This window comes from Miniopterus natalensis, chromosome 14 (genome assembly GCF_054644295.1).
Source record: "Miniopterus natalensis isolate mMinNat1 chromosome 14, mMinNat1.hap1, whole genome shotgun sequence".
NCBI classification, from domain to species: domain Eukaryota; kingdom Metazoa; phylum Chordata; class Mammalia; order Chiroptera; family Miniopteridae; genus Miniopterus; species Miniopterus natalensis.
The window spans coordinates 12,332,823-12,339,452 of record NC_142094.1 but is presented as its reverse complement, the minus strand read 5'-3'; positions in this window follow the sequence as shown (position 1 = coordinate 12,339,452).

Sequence of the window (6,630 nt, the reverse complement as noted above, 5' to 3'; positions counted from 1 at the left end):
GAAGCAACAGGAGAGCCTAGGCTGGGCTGCTTTGGCTCACTGAGCGGTCAGAGTAAAGGGGGCCTTAGAGACAGGTTCAGGGACCTTGGAGACAGATTCAAGGGGTAAGTCCAGGACAAGCTGCTGCTGCCCATTGCTCCCCTGGTTGCAAGTCTCGTGGGGTCCCCTTGAAGGGGAGAAGGGGGAAGGAGATGGTGCTGGCATGCTCCCCTGGGAGGAGAGAGGGCACTGGGACATTCATTTTCAGGGGTTTGAAATGCTGGGTGTTTAGGGGAGGATCCATAGAATAAGCTTCAGCTATGTGCTGATATACCAAAATGAGGTTTATTCTTAATTTCATTTTGTCTTTGGGTGAGGTTGGCAAATGGTACTAATTGGGTTTGTTATCTGTCTCCATGAATAGGGCGACTGAAGCTATCTACCCTCCAGCTGGGGAGAAGTGCAACCCATTCACCCTCAAGTGTCCTTGGTTTAGGGAGATAGGATTTACTGGGTGGCTGAAAACTACTGTTTTACTATGTCTTAGTTTCCCTATTCTGCTTGTCCTGAAATTTTCCTAGCTTCTTACTATGCTATAAACAAAGGCACCCCCTACCTGCAGAAAAATAATTGTTGCTTTAAGCCATTAAGTTTTGAATGTTTTTATTATACAATAGATAACTGAAACAGAAAGTGAGCAATAAATCAAGCTTTTTGTTTCAGATATTGAATGGTTAGTCTCCTCTTTCATAATAATTGCCCTAGCTGGTTTGGCGTAGTGGTTAGGGCACCAGCCAGTGGACCAAAGGGTCATGGTTTCGATTCCTGGTCAAGGGCACTCACTTTGGTTGCAGGCTCAATCTCCTTACAGGTAAAGTTCAGGTGTGGGACCCTCCCTTATACAGAATTATAGCTCTGGGCTATAAGACAACTATCTCTAGTTCTCTGGTACCTGGCCTCAGGTTGTCAAAACTCCACAGAGACAGTCATGTGTTGCTTAATGATGAAAACTACCTCTGAGAAATGCTTCCGTTGTAGGCGGTGAGAGTGGCGCCAGGTGTCTGACTGGACCTGGGTTCAGCAACCTCGGTACTTGGGTTCTGGCTAAGAAAGAATTCAGAGCCAAGACCCAAACTGAAGGAGAACATTTGGTCAATCACAGAGGTGCAAAAGTTATTCCTAGAATAGATGGGCTTAGGAAACAAGTTATAGAGGCAAAGGAAAGGCCAATGGAGCTTGGGAGTGAGGAAGCTAATGCTAATGCTAATGCTAGTGCTAAGGCGCCTGGGGGAGGGAGGGGAAGGCTGCAGCATGCTCCAAGGAGGAAGTGTGTCAAGTCCTCCATCCTAATGGTTTTAAAGGTGGAGATTTTAGGGGAGGTCCCAGGGGAAGATCTCAAGAGAATATTCAGCAGTTTTCCAGGCATGTCCTTTCAGGGTCAGAGGTCTCCACTGATTGATTGGTGGGCACCAGGGCAGGAGCCATCATTAAATGCAGCTGGTCCTGAGGTGAGCTGTGGCTGGTTTTGTTGCTTTTTGGGGCCTGGAGCTGAAATACAACTGAGGCCTAGATGTTATCTCTAGGGAGGAAACGTCAGAGAGTCCAAACCGAGTGAACATCAATATGCTAGAGGAAGAAAGGCCACCCTGGGGGGCAAGGTCCCACCCTACTCTACAATTGTCCCTTGCTAGGCACCTGGGGCTTTCCACCCTGGTGACCTTTGTACCTGGCCCATCATCCTTGCTCTGCTCATGTCTGTCTGCCTACCACACTTCATTTGGCAATCTTGCCATTGTGTGAATATTGTAGAGCATACTTTGCAAACGTAGAAGGTACAGCCTATTACACACCTGGACTATATGATCTAGCCTATTGCTCCTAGGCTACAACCCTGTGCAGTATCTTACTGTACTGATTACTATAGGCAACTGTAAAACAATGGTAAGTATTTGGGTATCTAAACATAGAAAAGGTACAATAAAAGTACAGTATAAAAGATATAAAACTGGTACAACTGAATGGAGCTTGCAGGATGGGACATTGCTCTGGGGGAGTCAGTGAGTGGGTGGTGAGTGAATGCAAAGGCCTAGGACATTACTGTCCAACACCGTAGACTTTATATACAAACACTGTACACATAGGCTACACTAAAGTGATAAAAAGTTTTACTTCACGAATGAATTAACCTTAGCATACTCTAACATTTTAACTTTATAAACTTAATTTTTTAATTCCTTTGTAATAACACTTAGCTTAAAACACAAACACATTGTACAGCTGTACAAAAATACTATCCTTATTCTAGAAACTTTTTTCTATTTTAAATTATTTATCCATTACTTTTTAAACTTTTTTGTTAGAAACTAAAACAAATATACATATAGCCTAGGCCTACAAAAGGTGAGCCAAGATCATCAGTGTCATTGTCATTCATCTCCACATCTTCCCCACTGGAAGGTCTGGGGGGGGTGGTAAACAACATTTATAGAGCTGACATCTGCTGTGATAACAATGCCTTCTGCTCAGCCCAGCCAGCGTGGCTCAGTGGTTGAACACTGACCTAGGATCCAGGAGATCGAGGTTCAATTTCTGGTCAGGGCACATGCCAGGGTTTCGGGCTCCATCCCCAGTAGGGGGTGAGCAGGAGGCAGCCGATCAATGACTCTCTCTCATCATTGATGTTTCTCTCTCTCTCTCCCTCTCCCTTCCTCTCTCTGAAATCAATAAAGATATATTTTAAAAACAAAAACAAAAACCCCTGAGAATAAGGTTAACCAAGGAAGTAAAAGCCCATGACTCAAAAAATTATAAGACCTTGAAGAAAGGTACTGAAGAAGATGCAAATAAATGGCAGCACATGACATGCTCATGGACAGAAAGAACTAACAGTGTTAAGATGTCCCTACTGCCCAGAGCAATCTATAGATTCAATGCCATCCCTATCAAAATACCAATGGCATTTTTCACAGAACTAGAACAAATAATCCAAAAATTTATATGGAACCACGAAATACCCCGACTAGCCACAGCAATCTTGACAAAGAACAACAAAGTTGGAGGGATCACACTGCCTGTTATGAAGCAATACAAGACCAGGCTATAGTAATCAAAAGAGCCTGGCACTGGCATATAAACACACACAGATCAATGGAACAGAAGAGAGAGCCCAGAAATGAACCCACACCGATATGGTCAATTAATCTATGACAAAAGAACCAAGAATATAAAATGGAGTAAAAATAATCTTCAATAAATGGTGTTGGAAAAAGTGAACAGATATATATGCAAAAAAATTTTTTTTAACTAGAGCACTTTTTTATAGCATATAAAAGAATAAACTCAAAATGGATTAAAGACTTAAATGCAAGACCCCAAACCATAAAACTCCAAGAAAAAAGCATAGGCAGTAAAATCTAACATTGCTCTTAGTAATATTTTTGGGTGTATGTCCACTTGGGTAAAGAAAACAAAAGAAAAAGTAAACAAATTGGACAACATCAATTTATTTTTATTTATTTATTTTTGCACAGCAGCAAAGGAAACCATCAAAAACCCCACAAAACAATCTAACGAAAAATGGGCAGAGAACCTGAATAGACACTTTTCCAAAGAGGACATACAGATGGTCAAGACACATGAAAAGAGGCTCAACATCACTAATCATCAGAGAAATGCAAATTAAAACCACAATGAGATATCACCTCACACTGTCAGAATGGCTATCAATTAATCAAGTGTTGGTGAGAATGTGGAAAAAAAGAGAACCCTTGTTAACTTTTGGTGGGATTGCAAATTTGTGCAACCACTATGAAAAACAGAATGGAGTTTCCTCAAGAAATTAAAAATAGGACTACATTATGACCCAGCATTTCCACTTCTGAGTATAGATTCAAAGAAATCTGATACACTAATTAAAAAAAAAAATGCACCCCTATGTTTATTGCAGTGTCATTTACAACAGCCAAAATATGGAAGCAACTTAAGTACCCAGCAATCGCCCGACCGGCATGACCCAGCAGTTGAGCATCCACCTATGATCCAGGAGATCATGGTTCGATTCCTGGTCAGGGCACATGCCCAGGTTGTGGGCTTGATACCCAGTGTGGGGCATATAGGAGGCAGCGGGTGAATGACTCTCTCTCATCATTGATGTTTCTCTCTCTCTCTCTTCCTCTCCCTTCCTCTCTCTGAAATCAATAAAGATATGTTAAAAAAAAAAAAGACGTGGTACATATCTACAATGGAATAGTATTTGGCCATAAAAAAGAATGAAATAGCCCTAGCCAAACGGCTCAGTGGTTAGAGCGTTGGCCCATGGACTAAAGGATCCCAGGTTCAATTCCTCAGTTGTAGGTCAGGAGGCAACCAATCGATGTGTCTCTCTCACATCAGTGTTTCTCTCTCTGTCTCTCCCCTTCCCTTCCACTCTCTCTAAAAAATCAATGGAAAAAATATCCTCGTGTGAGGATTAACAAAAAATAAAAATAAAAAATGAAATATTATGATTTCCAATAATATAGATGGACCTAGAGAGTATTATGTTAAGTGAAATAAGTCAGACAGAGAAAGACAAATACTATAATATTTCAGTTATATGTGGAATCTTAAAAACATAGTTAAAAAAAAAAAATAGAAGCTGACTCATAGATTGAGAGAACAAACTGATGGTTGCCAGAGGGGATTGCATTTGGGGGACTGGGTGAAAAAGATGAAGGGATTAAGAAGTACAAATTAGTAGTTACAAAATAATCATGGGGATGTAAATTACAGCATAAGAAACATAGTCAATAATATTGTAATAACTATGCATGGTGCCAGATGGGTACTTGAATTATTGGGGGATCACTTTGTAAATTATATAACAGTCTAATCACTATGCTTGCACCTGAAAGTAATACAAAATAATACTGAATGTCAACTGATATTAAAATATATAAATAAATAAAACAAAACTACTCTAAAATAAAAAGTTTAAAAAAGTAATCAGTGTAGCTCACCATATTAACAGATTAAGAAAAAAAGCCACATGCTCATCTCCATAGAGAACTCATGGAGAAAACACTTGACAAAATTCAACATCCATTCATGGTAAAAACTTTCAGAATAGTAGGAACAGAAATTAACTTCCTTACCCTGATAAAGGGCATCAAAACAGACCTCTAGGTAACATCATATATATATTTATATTTTAATCCTCACCCAAGGATATGTTTTCCATTGCTTCTCAGAGAGTGGAAGGGGGAGAGAGAAACCTCGATGTGAGAGAGACATGGATTGGTTGCCTCCTGCATGTGCCTGGATGGGGCTGGGGATCAAGCCTGCAACCAAGGTACATGCCCTTGGCTGGAATCAAACACAGGACCCTTTAGTCCAAGGGCCGATGCTCTAACCGCTGAGCAAAACTGGCTAAGCCCAGGTAACATGGTATTTAATAGTAAAGAGTGGTGAAAAAAATTAATGTTTTCCCTTTAACACTAGGAGCAAAGCAAGGATGACCTCCCTTACAACTTTTAAAAACATTTTACTGGAATTCTTGCTAGTGCAATAGGGCAAGAAAAAAAAATGTAGACAAAAAAATGAGAAATAAAAACAATTTCTACTTGTAGAGGACATGTTTGTTCATGTGGAATATCCCATGGAACTCACCAAAAAAGCTTTTAAACATAACAGATTATAGGATACAAATTCAGCACACAAAAATTATATTTTATGTATTAGAAATGAGAGACTGAAATTTGAAATTTTATATATATATATATACATATACATACATATATGTAGTAAATATAGGGTGTCCCAAAAAATGTATACACACACGTTGAATAATTCTAAAGGCAGTGTTTATTAAAATATATTTCATTTTTAAACATTTTTTTAAAAATATATCTTTATTGATTTCAGAGACAGGAAAGCAGAGGGAGAGAGACAGAAACATCAATGATGAGAGAGTCATTGATCGGCTGCCTCCTGCACACCCCTGACTGGGGATTGAGCCCGCAACCTGGGCATGTGCCCTGACCGGGAATCGAACCCCGATCGCCTGGATCCTAGGTCGATGCTCAACCGCTGACCCACGCCTGGCTGGGCAAAATATATTTCACTTTTAAAACTGAGCCATCAGCTGTTAAAATGTGTATACATTTTGGGGGAACACCCTGTTTGTTATATATTTTGTGCTTTTGTAATTATGTGTGTAATTTTTGTAAATATGTGCATGTATGAATTTTAAAAGTGTCAAAACTCAAAATACTCATATATAAACTTAACAAATATGTATAGAATTTGTATGCTAAAAGCTACAAGCATTGATAAAAGAAATTAAAGAAAATCTAGCCCGGCCGGGCGTGGCTCAGCGGTTGAGCATCGACCTAGGATCCAGGCGATCGGGGTTCGATTCTCGGTCAGGGCACATGCCTGGGTTGTGGGCTAGGAAGCTGACCAATGACTCTCTCATCATTGATGTTTCTATCTCTCTCTCTCCCCCTCCTTTCCTCTCTCTGAAATCAATAAAGATATATTAAAAAAAAAATCTAAATAAATGGAGAATATAGCATGTTCATAGATTGTAACATTTAATATTATGCAATAATTATTCCCAATTTAACCTATAGACTAAATGCAATTTCAGTCTCTGTACAAATATGAAAAACA